Genomic DNA, 12,883 nt, shown 5'->3' with positions numbered 1-12,883 from the left:
CTTCTCTCATGAGGGACTCTAATCTTATTCTGATTTCATGAATAGTTGACCTTGGAAACATTATGTCAGAGATGGTTTATGGCCATCAGGTTGCCTTTAGAGTGGCCTACGACTGGCTGATCATGAATCAGACGTAGGTGGGTCACGAATGCTCTCTCTCAGAATGAGAAAGCTCTGGGTGAGTGGGAACACCAGCTCTGAATCTGTGGGCTGAGGCCACAAGCGCTACAAATAAACATTGGGGGGATTTTTTCACTGAAACGGCATGGTTATGCATGCATTTTTAATCGTATAAGCTTAAAATTGAAACATATTTGGACTTGACATGACACATCATGCAGTGTCTGGCAATAATTTAAAACTATTTTGAATTGCGTTTTCTAATTATTTTTTAATAAGTAAGCCAATAAGCTCTTATGTTCACTGTGGCTGCATTTATTTGACTAAAATACAGCAAAAACAGAAATATTCTGAAATACAATTTAAAATAACTGTTTTCTAATTAAATATGTTTTTAAAATATAATTTCTTCCTGTGATGCAAAGCTGAATTTTCAGCATCATTACTCCAGTCTTCAAGGGTTAGTTCACCCAAAAATGAAAATTCTGTCATTAATTACTCACCCTCATGTCGTTCCACACCCTTAAGACCTTCGTTCATCTTCGGAACACAAATTAAGATATTTTTGATGAAATCCGATGGCTCAGTGAGGTCTCTATTGAGCAAAGCCATTCAAACTCTCAGGGTCCAGAAATGTACTAAAAACATATTTGAAACAGTTCATGTGAGTTTAGTGGTTCTATCTTAATATTATAAAGTGACAGGAATACTTTTTGTGCGGCTGTAGAATGACATGAGGGTGAGTAATAAATGGCATTATTTTCATTTTTGGGTGAACTAACCCTTTCAGTGTCACATTACCCTTTATAAATCATTCTAATATGCTGATTTGCTGCTCTAAAAACATTTTTTATTATCTTTTTTTTTTTTTTGTGCCGAAGTCATTACTGCCACTTTTGATCATTTAATGCACCATTGCTAAATAAAAGTATTACTTTCTTTAAACCAGAAGAATTTTGCAGACCCCAAACATTTTAAAGGGTATGTGCATACATTAAATATATATAACATCTCTGTTCTAACCTCAAACTATTTCACAGTGTTACATATATATATATATATATATATATTACCAATCTGGTGATGCAACAGTAACAAACAGATCAAATTGTACGTTGTTATTCTCTAAAAATATGCTAAAGCAATAAAATCACATTCACAACTGCAAAATGTTGTGTTGCAACAGGTTTATGTGCCAGTTTGTTTAGCCTCTATGAAATGGATGAATAACAACCAAAATTCTGAATAAAATCAAATGGCTTCCAAAGACTTATAATATGGTGCAAAGGCATTTTGTGTTTGTTTGTTTTTTTTTCTCCCACGCCGGTTATTTTTAGTCTATAACCTGTGGTGTTATGAAAAATGTTTTTGAGGTTTCGTGCAAAAACTAACATACAGGTTGCATACAGGTTTTAACAACACGGGCCTGGGTAAATAAAAACATTTTTGAGTATATTATTAACGTAACCTGAACCCTGTCACTTTAACTCTGAATATGCTCTTCGTCAGCTACACTTTCACTTATTTGGCAATCTAAGATCGCCACTCAAACACACACTGACCAGCTGATTGTGCAGTACCTCAGTGGTCATCCTGACCTGTGTCTGGTGTTGCAATGGCTGTAATGACAGCATTCTGATAACACGTGCCCTACATATAGCACATGTGTGAGTTCTCGGCGAGATAAGCCCTGACTCTTTGATATGGCGGCTCGTCTGATAGCATCTCAATACATGTGGCAAGCTGCTAACTGCGATGGCGACTCTTGTTCTTACAGATGCAGAGATAACTGCAACAAAGCGTCACCAGTAGGAAGAGCTCCACTTTATTTGGCTGTGAAGGTGATAAGGGATGCTCTGTTATTCTTTCCCCTTTGTTGCCACGGATACAGCAAATGAAATTAGTGAGCGGGGGATCAAAACATGACATGTGTTTATCTTTAATGCTCGCTGCCTGCTCTTATCTAATGTTAGATGCAGGAAAATATCACGAATATACAGACTTTGTGTTGTAAATATAGAATGTACAGTCTCATCCATAACATTTTATTCATGTAGCAAAAATATATACATTTATTCGCTATAGTCATAATCTGTAACACAATCTATGTGTGTAATTCTCACTTACAGTCATTGTCATAAACTCAGAACTTGTCTTGTATGACACTAAATTATTTTATTTTGCAATAATGATGTATACTAACCTTAATAAATAAATAGCAGTTAAAGAGTTAAAATGATTTTATTGTGTGAGAAGAAAGATTGCAAAAGAAGAAATGACATGGTATAGTAACCACTGAACTAAACACTTCTGCTGTAAACATGCTGCAGTTTATAAATGAAAATGTATCAGAATCAGAATTAGTCACCGATGTAATTTCAGATAACTGTGGGAGGAAGATCTGTGTAGACAGAAACCACAGCCTGGCTGTTGTTTAGAGATGAGAGCTGTACAGATACATGCACAAATGCCATTTGTAGGAAATGTAAGGCAATTTTAAATGTGGCCTTGTTATGCTGATATCTTTTAAGATATTGTTTTCAGTCCTGCTTGCATTGTGTTAGCAAAGAGGAACCAAACTTGTCCTTTTATAAGAGATACAGATCAGTAGTTTCACACAGTCATACTGTAGACGTCATTACTGATTTCATCTAGTCATATTGTAAAAGCCGTTAAGCGTGATTTAGTCAAGTAACCTAGAACATGTTTTTGTATCAACACCGTTTCATATTAACCAATCACTGGCCTCTGATTTTAAGGGTACACTGTGAAAAACAAAAAAACAAAACAAAAAACATGTTTTCCAGGTTAGGGGACCTTTTGTGTCGCGAATAAAATGTTAATTTGAATTACTTGGAACTACATCAAAACCCACAACAAAATACTATTGTTAAGGTTTGTGAGTTCCCAGCATGCAATGCAGCATGAATAAAGGTGCTGTAACGAGAGTTAGTTGACATGAAGGTGCAAAGTTACATATAGTCTAAATGGGACCATTAAAATAAGTGTTACCTGAATACATTTTGCTTTTACTGTTTTAAAGGGTTAGTTCACCCAAAAATGAAAATTGTCATGATTTACTCACCCTCATGTCGTTCCAAACCTGTAAGACTTTTGTTCATCATCAGAACACAAATGAAGATATTTTTAATGAAATCTGAGAGCTTTCTGTCCCTCCATAGACAGCTACACAACTACCACTTTGACGCTTCAAAAAGTTGATAAAGTGATCGTAAAACTAATCCATATTAATTGTGCAGTTAATCCAAATTTTCTGAAGAGACACAATCGCATTATATGATAAACAGATTGAATTTAGGCTCTTATTCACATATAAACATTCATCAACTCACACATCAGTTATGGTAAACGGAAGCTCAAGCATGTTTGCTTGACGTGCGAGAACCAATGAGGTTAATTTTTGTGTTTCGCAGCACGTTTGAGCTTCCGCAAAAGGTTTGTTGACTATGTAGATAGAGCTGTGAATGTTTACGGTTGTGATGCTAAATGTAATTTTGGTTTTATTCAGATTTTCCCAATAAATAGGCAAGAATAAACCTGGTGTCCTCTATGATTCCTGTTCTTTCCGAAAACAAAGCACTAATGCTGCCTTCACGTGCTCTCTGAATTATTGTGAATACGAGTTTTCTAGGCAAAAATTGCACATGAACGCCTTCCCATTTCGAAACTTGAATGCAATGAACTCGTAATCACGACTTCAGAAGTGGGAAGTAGGAAATTTCCAATAGCATGTGAAGGCAGCGTCAGGCCAAACTCAAAGCAAGTATGCAAACATTGACATTGCCATTTGGCAAATGCATTACAAGTGTGCATCCAAAAAGGGTCGATAGAGTTACAAGCAATGTCTGACATCAAACCGAATATGTTTTGTTATTCAGGTATCTAACTATAAACATGTTACCAGTTCAACTAACTTTAAATAACTGAAAACTGACAGTAGAAGCAAGCAGTTAGAAATGCCCACTGTAGCGCCCCTAGTGGCAACTCTAAGGGATTACATAATACCGTTTTCAACTTAAAACAGAAAACTTTTTATGCCTTTTTATTCATTCATTTACACAACAATGGCGTTTTTGGGGCCTGAAAATGCAAACTTTTGAAAACGGAATTCAAAGTACAAGCTTTTGAAAACAATAGCGTTATTGTCTCTGTGTAAACTACAAAAACTTGAATTAGTGAACACGGTGACCAGCTATTGGCCTGGCAGCATAATACAGCGCTTTTAGTCGTTTCTCGTGGATCTGTGTGAACAACATTGTCGGCAAAAAACACGCAAAGGAAAAATTTTTCCATTTCTAGTACATCATTGTTGTGTAAACGTACCCTAAGAATGTTAACTCATGAATTGCTGACAATACTAAACAATTAATTACATTTATTTTTTTAGTTTGAAGTATTAGCGTTCAAATTCTGACATAGAGTATCTTTCAGGCTTTGGATTTGGGTTAGGGCTGTGGTTCATAGGAACTAGGAATATACAGGAATAGCACCATAATCACATTGTGATCTAGAAGGCATCAATATAGTTTTACTTAGTCATACTGCAATCACTCCCTGGTGAACATCCTGAAGGAATGAAATTAAAAAATGGATTCCCGATAATGATTAGTACAAATGGGATAACATGCCCCTGTAAAAATGTAAAGACAATCTTTTAGGATTTTAACCACCTAGTGTTCCTGTCCAATAGCAAGACATTATCCCAATTGCATTCTCTCAAAGATTACACAATATGCATTAGGCTTAACAATGTACTGGATGAACTGAAAGTCTAAGCTAAAAAATATAAGAACATTTCGTGACCAGAGCTGTAATTTCACCCAGTCATGCTGCAGAAACAATCAGTGTAGTTTCATCCAGTCGTACAGTATAGTAGGTTCTCCGGGGAGTCATATTTCAGAATGGGTTTCTTGGCATCCGGAGCTGTTCTGTATGAGAATGGAGGCAGGCCACGGGCTGGATGACTCATGGTCATTGATGAAGAGCTCAGCATTCAGTTCCTGTGCAGGGACACCACAGGAAGTACGTCTCCCCTCTCACTTGTGCATATAGACGCTCTTTCACCCAATTTATGCATAAAATGCATGTTTTTACATACAATGTATGGAATATATTTTATAACATATATCAAAGTTTTGAATTTTACATACCTTATGCTCACCAAGGCTGCATTTATTTGATCAAAAATACAGTAACATTATGAAATATTATTACAATTTAAAAGAACTGTTTTCTTTTTAATATATTTTAAAGTAATTTATTCTTGCGATGACAAATTACTCCAGTCTTCAGTGTCAGACTGATTTGGTGCTCAGTTATCATCAATTTATCAATTTTATTATCAATTTATGGTAATCAGTCCAAAAAAAATCTTATGGTGCCTTTCCACTGCGTGGTACTACTCGGCTCGGCTCGCTTTACTTTCGGTTTGATTTTCCACTGCAGTTTCAATGCTATCTCACGACCAATTCGTATTATATGAGGTGGCTAATTCGTTCAAATTCGTACGACCTACTATTTGTCTTAACCCCAGTGATGGGTAGGTTTAGGGGCGGGGTTAGGGGTAGGTTATTCGCACGAATTCATACAAATTTGGCAACTCGTAAAATACGTAGAATTGCAGTGAGATCGGGTTGGCAGTTTAGTACCGCTTCGAAGCAATAGGGGCTGGTTGCAGACTATGGGGCGAGTGGAGCTCCACTCAAGGGTGGAAATACGTCATCATATAGTTACGCCGCCCCGTGGATCCGCTCCTCGGCTACCAATGGCTGCATCCGAAAACCTAGGCAGCTGACTTGTTGCCTCGCTGCCCTATCAGGCAGTGACTTGTAAGGCAGCATTTGTGCATATGGCATCTCACGAAACTGATTTCAGACAGACTTCTGAGGCAGTGTAACAGTTATAAATATTGTGAAAAGCGCTATACACATAAATGTGAATTGAATTGAATTGAATCATAAATAGCAAAATAGTGCAAGCTTTGGTGAGAACCAAACAAATATTTAATTACTACAGTAGTAATTTCTCGCTAGAAATGACATCAAAAGTGGAAAATGTTGGTCAAAAACGTACATTTACACACAAACTGACCAACAAACGCAACTTTCGGACACCATCTTTATTTTTCTAGCTCAACTGTCACAGAATGGAAAGCACATGTTGGATATCAAAGGCAGACACATTTATGCTGCCTTCAAAAATCGATCAGATGAAGGTATCTCAGGAAACAGGAAGTGAACCTAATACTGGATTTGGACATGCCTTGATGCCTTCCTACCTTGAAATGTGTCCTCCGAAGGCAGCATTTTCCAGTTTTCGGACGCAGCCATCGAGTCTGCACCTCGTCTACTGACCACAATACAGCCATTTCTTTTTTCAAGTTGTGTGTGATGGTCGTTTAAAGCAAGTCGTTTCGCGAACAAATGATACTGTGGTGGTTGTTACTGACTATTTAAATCTAGCAGGTTTTGGTATCTCGTGTTTCAAATCCAATGACGCTGGTAGTGACGATTCTCTCTGACCAATCAGTGCAGTGTTTACACCTCACATTTAGTATTGGTAAAGCTCGCTTGGAACCTCCACCGAGGTGGAACTATTTAAGTGAGCCGTACCTAAAAGCACCAAAAAGTGAGCCGTACTGAGCCATACCGAACCTTACCATGCATTGGAAAAGCACCATTACTTACCCCAAACTTTTAAATGGTAGTCTATCATGGTTTCCACAACAATATTAATTAGAAATAGCATTGTTTTTAGCATTGATAATAATATGAAATGTTTCTTGAGCTACAAATCAGTATATTAGAATGATTTCTGAAGGATGAAGGATTTCTAATGATGCTGAAAATTCAGCTTTGTCACCACAGGAATAAATAACAAATTTAAAATATATCCAAATAGAAACAGTTATTTAAAATTTTAATAATATTTCACAATAGTGTACTGTTTTTGCTGTATTTTTGATGAAATAAATGCAGCCTTGATTAGTATAAAATCCTAATTATTCCAATCTATAATTATTCCATGAAGGGCTAAGCATTCCTAATTATTCTAATCTATAATCTATAATTTTTCCATATATATATCTATTCTATTCTATTCTATTCTATTTTATATGCAGAACACTTTTGACTTTTCACTTTCATCTCAAATAAACTGTTTTGCACATTTTTAAAGTTAGAAACCCAGTCTGATTTCCTAATAGATTCTCCAGCGATTAGTCACTATATTTCAGAAGGCCAGTGGTGGCACGGCAGCTATGCTGTCTCAGTTATTACGCTGCCATCGCCATTGTTTTTGTTATTTATTACAGAGGCATGATAATTATGTTGACAGTACTATTTCAATGGAATGCGAGAGACCAGATAGTTAAGGATGGCAATTCTCCACGGAGGCAATCAAAGCCTCTGCGGCCAACAAAGTTCTTGTGCGTGTCAGCACTATAGTTGCTCCCAAACAAAATCAATGCAAATGTTCCTTTTGCACGGCAAAATAACAAATTTGGATGTTTACTGCATCAGTGTTTCATTGTGCTTTATTGCTTTTTGTGTTTGTTTTGCTGTTGTTGTGTTTTCTTGTTTATCCTGGCCACAGAAACTTGGCATATGGCGTGATTGCTGGCCGCCAAGCTCATACTGGTGAACTTCTCTTCTGAACGCTCCTTTATCCGCCCCCGTAAAGCTCGATTCAGTTCGGCCCCTGCCTGCACGGAATGGCACAATGAGTCGAATGTTATTGGAATCCATTTGCTTTATTCACTTGCGGCGACAACAACCATATCAAAGTAATAACAGTGAATGCCCTCAGAAGTCTAATGTGATTTCCACTATGGCGGTTCAATATCTTTCCATGCACAATAGTAGAACACACTGTGGCTGCAATATGAAGAAAAAACATCTTCTTTTGCTTTATTGGCGTTTCCCATCTGGTCTCATCGTTCCCTATATCTTTGACCCCATCTTGATGGTGTCATGGCGCTGTTGTATTTTGACAGCAGTGCATTTCCTTGGCAGAACATAAACAGGTGTGACGTCTGCGGAATGTGCCGTTTACATGCGAGTTTAGTTCGACGGAGGAGATGGTATGTTGTTTCCACTGCTGGCACAGGAAAGGGAAAATTCCTATGGGATGACAATCGCATTGGTAGGCACATCAAAGGCCTTCTGAGAACAGAAGGAAACAAACTGAACCCCTTTCACATCAGATTCCCAACAGATGTTATTTAGGACAATTTAAACCACCTTTGGGAAATGTTTGGTATCTTTGCTATCAAACCTCTGATCTGATGCTGTTATTAATCACTGATTTTTGAGTGCTGCATGAAACAAATGCTACAGGAATGCAAAAGTAAGTTTATGTATCAAAGTAATTATTTTCAGAGGTAGGCTATTTATTAACAGATGTATTTATTATCTATTGAATTGAAACCATAGTCAAACAGAAAATTGTACAGTGTTGATAACAAAACCATATTTTGCATATCGCACATGTACTAAATGCTACAGCCACTTAAAATAAGGGTAATTACGTTTTTTATTTAATTGTCAGATGGTTATATTGTGAAATAATGTTTGTGTGTATATATATATATATATATATATATATATACACACACACACACACACAGACACTATTCAAAAGTTTAGGGTTTGCTTTTGAGAAAAGTCTCTTCTGCTCACCAAGGCTACATTTATTTGATCAAAAATACAGAAAAAAACCTTACAATTGTAAAAAAATTAATTCAATTTAAAATAACTGTTTTCTATTTTAATATATTTTGGAATGCAATTTTGTTCTTGCCATGACAAAGCTGAATTTTCAGCATCATTACTCTTCAGTGTCACATGATCCTTCAGAAATCATCTAATATGCTGATTTGCTGCTCAAGAAACATTTATTATTATTATCAATGTTGAAAACAGTTGTGCTGTTTAGTATTTTTGTAGAAACTCTGATACATATTTTTTCAGGATTTTTTGATGAATAGAAAATTCAAAAGAACAGCATTTATTTCAAATAGATTTTTTTTTAAGAATGTGAAAGTATTTACAGTCACTTTTTAGCGATTTAATGCATCCTTGCTGAATAAAAGTGTATATATGTATATATATATATATATATATATATATATATATATATTTTAATCTCATGTTAAAACATAGAAACATGGAAAGAGGACCTTCAAGATGACTATAACTACAAGTGGAGTATTTTTTATAAGTAACCTTTATTCTTTTTGACATAGTAATATTTCTTTTAAAAATACACATTTTATTATATATTTTAATTTGCATGGAGTACTGAGTTATGCTGGTAAGTGATAATGTAAAGTCATAAATTAGATAAAGAGAAAATGAAATGGTACATTTGTGTTAAGAATATTCTCATGATCATCCATTTCAAAGTGGCAATGTTATTTTAGAAACCAATGGCAAGTAAACTTGTAAGACTTAGTTTGTCTCATGTCATGAAATGTTCAATCATCTTGTATCCATAGTTAAATTATTATCTGAGGAAGAATACATCTCATTTTCGCAATCTCACTCCAAACTGCACTGAATGCCATTTTAATGACAAAGTACTTCTAAAGGTGCTGACTTTACATTTTGCCGCAGTGAAATGTCATTCATTACTATGCAAAGTCTTATCTTGCTTAATCAACTGTTTCTAAGCAGCGAAATGTCTTTTGTCTCTCACAGGTATTCGGGGTGAGTATCTTACCATCTAACTAATTGGTCTTCTTGAAAGCTAAAACCACAGAGAACTTTCTCACAAGATCACACGACTCCCACCTTGCATGAAATGATAACGCAGGCCTGTTGTGTTAATTGATACTTCAGGGCCTTAAAAATAGGTATACCCTATATATAGCTGTCTAACAGAATTAATAAAGTTTAAGCATTTGTGTTTTAAATGATTTGGTATGTATTAGTTGCGAGGTTAATTAAACACACGCTCCAGGCTGCTCCTTTTACTCACATAAGCTTGCTTTTTCCACTCTAAACCACACCATTTTGATACGCATTTCTTCAAGGCATGAAAATTGGAGCTAGTTATGCTGGAGACATGCTCCTCTAATCATAATTATGGTAGCATTACTGTAATTTAGCCTCAACAGTTCGTTAACTGGCAGGAGCACATGCCACAGGCCTGTTTTGATTGTACTGCTGGGCTCTTGGTTTGCTGGATAAAACGGTTCTTATTAACGTCAGCTGCGATAGCTCAAACGCCATCATTCATCCAAGTGAAAATCTCCTGTTGGAGTCGTCGGTGATGGTGGTTAAGCGCTAAAGCTTGGCCCCGTCTCGATCCATCAGGACTGATGCACTAGTGATCTCAGCAGCCAGGGATTTTCTAGCAGTCGCCATATAGCAAGCGAGGAAAATTAATTAGGTTTCCGCCATAATGATGCTTGTTGCGATGACATTATCATAAGGCTTTTTGCAACATGCTGCGTGTGTAAACCTAGCAGTAAGAATGAAAAATCACAAATGAGATCTTTATAATAGTTTCCGCGCGCTTGACAGAAATGAGGTTGTTGTTTTTGTGGAAAACCATGCAAAAAATGTCCTTATTTCACCTTTATTTAATAGCACTTTATACGATACAGATTGTTTCAAAGCAGCTTGACAGTAAACAGAAAATAATGAATAATAATGCAAACAGAATTCAATTCTGATGTAAAGCAGCTAAAGAAAGTGTCATTGTTCAGCTGAAGTCAGTTCAGTGTTGATTCAGTTCAGTTCAATAACTGTGTAAAGTTCATTAATTAGTTAATGGGTTCAATTCAGCTGTTAAGCAGCTCTAAAAACAGTGACATAATCATCCAGCTCAGTTCAGTTCTCATCCAATAGTGTCAGTGCAGTCAGATCAATAATTTTGCTGAATATTAAGTGTCCCCAACTAAGCAAGCCAAAAGCAACAGTGGAACCAAACTCCATCAGGTGACTAAATGGAGAAGAAAAAAAAAACATTGGAAAGTTGAAAATAATGTTGAATAAAGTCTTTATTCAGCTCAGCGACGACAGTGAAGGATGAGAGAGGACCAGTTTTTCGTTATGTTTTGTTTATCTGGGCGGCAGTCGTCCCTGAGGAACTGCCGGCACTTTTACTTTCATGTTGTTGTTTGTTTATTTTAGAATTAAAATTATGTTGAATGTTTGCTGGTTCCCGCCTCCTTCTTCCCTGAACAACATACCGTGTTACATTGGTGCCGGGAAGAAGGAGGGACATGCTGTCGGAGAACCCTCGCTGCTGAGGGGGATCGTGGTGCTGAGGAGGTCGGCAGCGCAGAAGAGTGAAGACCGCGAGTGGCTGCCTGAGCTTGTGGTGCTGGAACGATGATAGAACAGGTGGGACGGAGAGCTCGCTGCCGTGCTCCTGGGTCAAGGTGGGGTGGCTGCCGTCGAGTCGTCCACCAAGCATCCAGTACCACGAAGAAGAGCCTCTCGGCTGGCTGAGGACCGAGCGGCTGTGTGTCTGGGAGACTGGCCCCGGGGGAGAGTAGAGGGCAGTCTCGTGGGTACCCCCACAGGGCAGGGCAAGAGCCGTGAGAGAGCGGAGCTCCGGAAGCATAAAAGGAGGAGCGACGACATAAAAGGATGAGAGAGGACCGGACCTGTACTATTTTTTTGTTATGTTTTGTTTATGTGGGCGACAGTCGTCCATGAGGGACTGCCGCCGCTTTTACTTTCGTTTGAATGTTCGCCGGTTCCCGCCTCCTTCTTCCCTGAACAAAATACAGTGTTACAGAGACTTTTGCTTCTTACAAGTCTCAAAGACATTTCTCATCAAATATTTTTATTTCACATTTGTTTTATAGTTCTATAGTGTATGACAATAGAAATTGTGATATTTTAAATGCACAAAGGCAGGAAAAAGTTGTTTTCTTCCCTGTGTTAGTAGTTGGGTTTCCATCCAAACATGAAACAAATCTTTTCAAAGTTCGCAAAAAAAAAAAAAAAAAAAAAAATTGCCAATGTACAGAGCTTCTAAAGGGACATGGTGAAGAAAAAAATATGGTAAAAAAATTATTAGACTATGCTTTTGCATTCTCTCGCAAAAGTTTTGCGCTCCCGCAAGAAACTTTGCGTTGCTCACAAAATGTTTGCATTACCCCAAGAAACTTTGAAAGTTTTTTGAGGGAACGCAAAAGTTGTTTTGAAATATGTTTTTTTTTAATTGACAATTTACTGCTAAAAATTTAATTTGATAACTTTGGTGTAAAGCTTCTCTCTGTGAAAAACAAGAAACAAATAAACAAATAGATTTGTTACAGAATCACAAAAAAGGAACATACCTCTACACAATTGTAAAGTGGTTTATATTTGTTAGGCTGGTTTTCTTTGAACCTGCTGCCCTTGCAAGATCAATGTCAGATAGCTGCGATTCAGATGGTCTGTCTGCCACCTGCGTTGGCTGAGTAAATGTCTCGACTGCCAGGCTTCAAAAGCAAGAGTCAAAGAGATTTGTGTGTGTGTTTTTCCCGTGCCGTCTGTCTAGCAGATAGTAACAGGTCACAGCTCGACTGATTCACACATAGGATGGCATCGTTTTACAGAGAGTTTGATGAAGCCAGCCTTGTACTTTAATATTACAGTGAATGATCAAGGATTGGGGGTAAATTCTGATGTGAAGAACTGACTCTGTTTGAATGAGTTGGACTGAATTGGCCACATCCCACTGGAAGCTGTACATGCAATCAATCAATCAATCAATCTATCTATCTATCTATCTATCTATC

The sequence above is a fragment of the Ctenopharyngodon idella genome, chromosome 20 (assembly GCF_019924925.1).
Source record: "Ctenopharyngodon idella isolate HZGC_01 chromosome 20, HZGC01, whole genome shotgun sequence".
Classification (NCBI taxonomy): domain Eukaryota; kingdom Metazoa; phylum Chordata; class Actinopteri; order Cypriniformes; family Xenocyprididae; genus Ctenopharyngodon; species Ctenopharyngodon idella.
The sequence above is the reverse complement of the archived record's forward strand: the minus strand, read 5'-3'. Positions refer to the sequence as shown.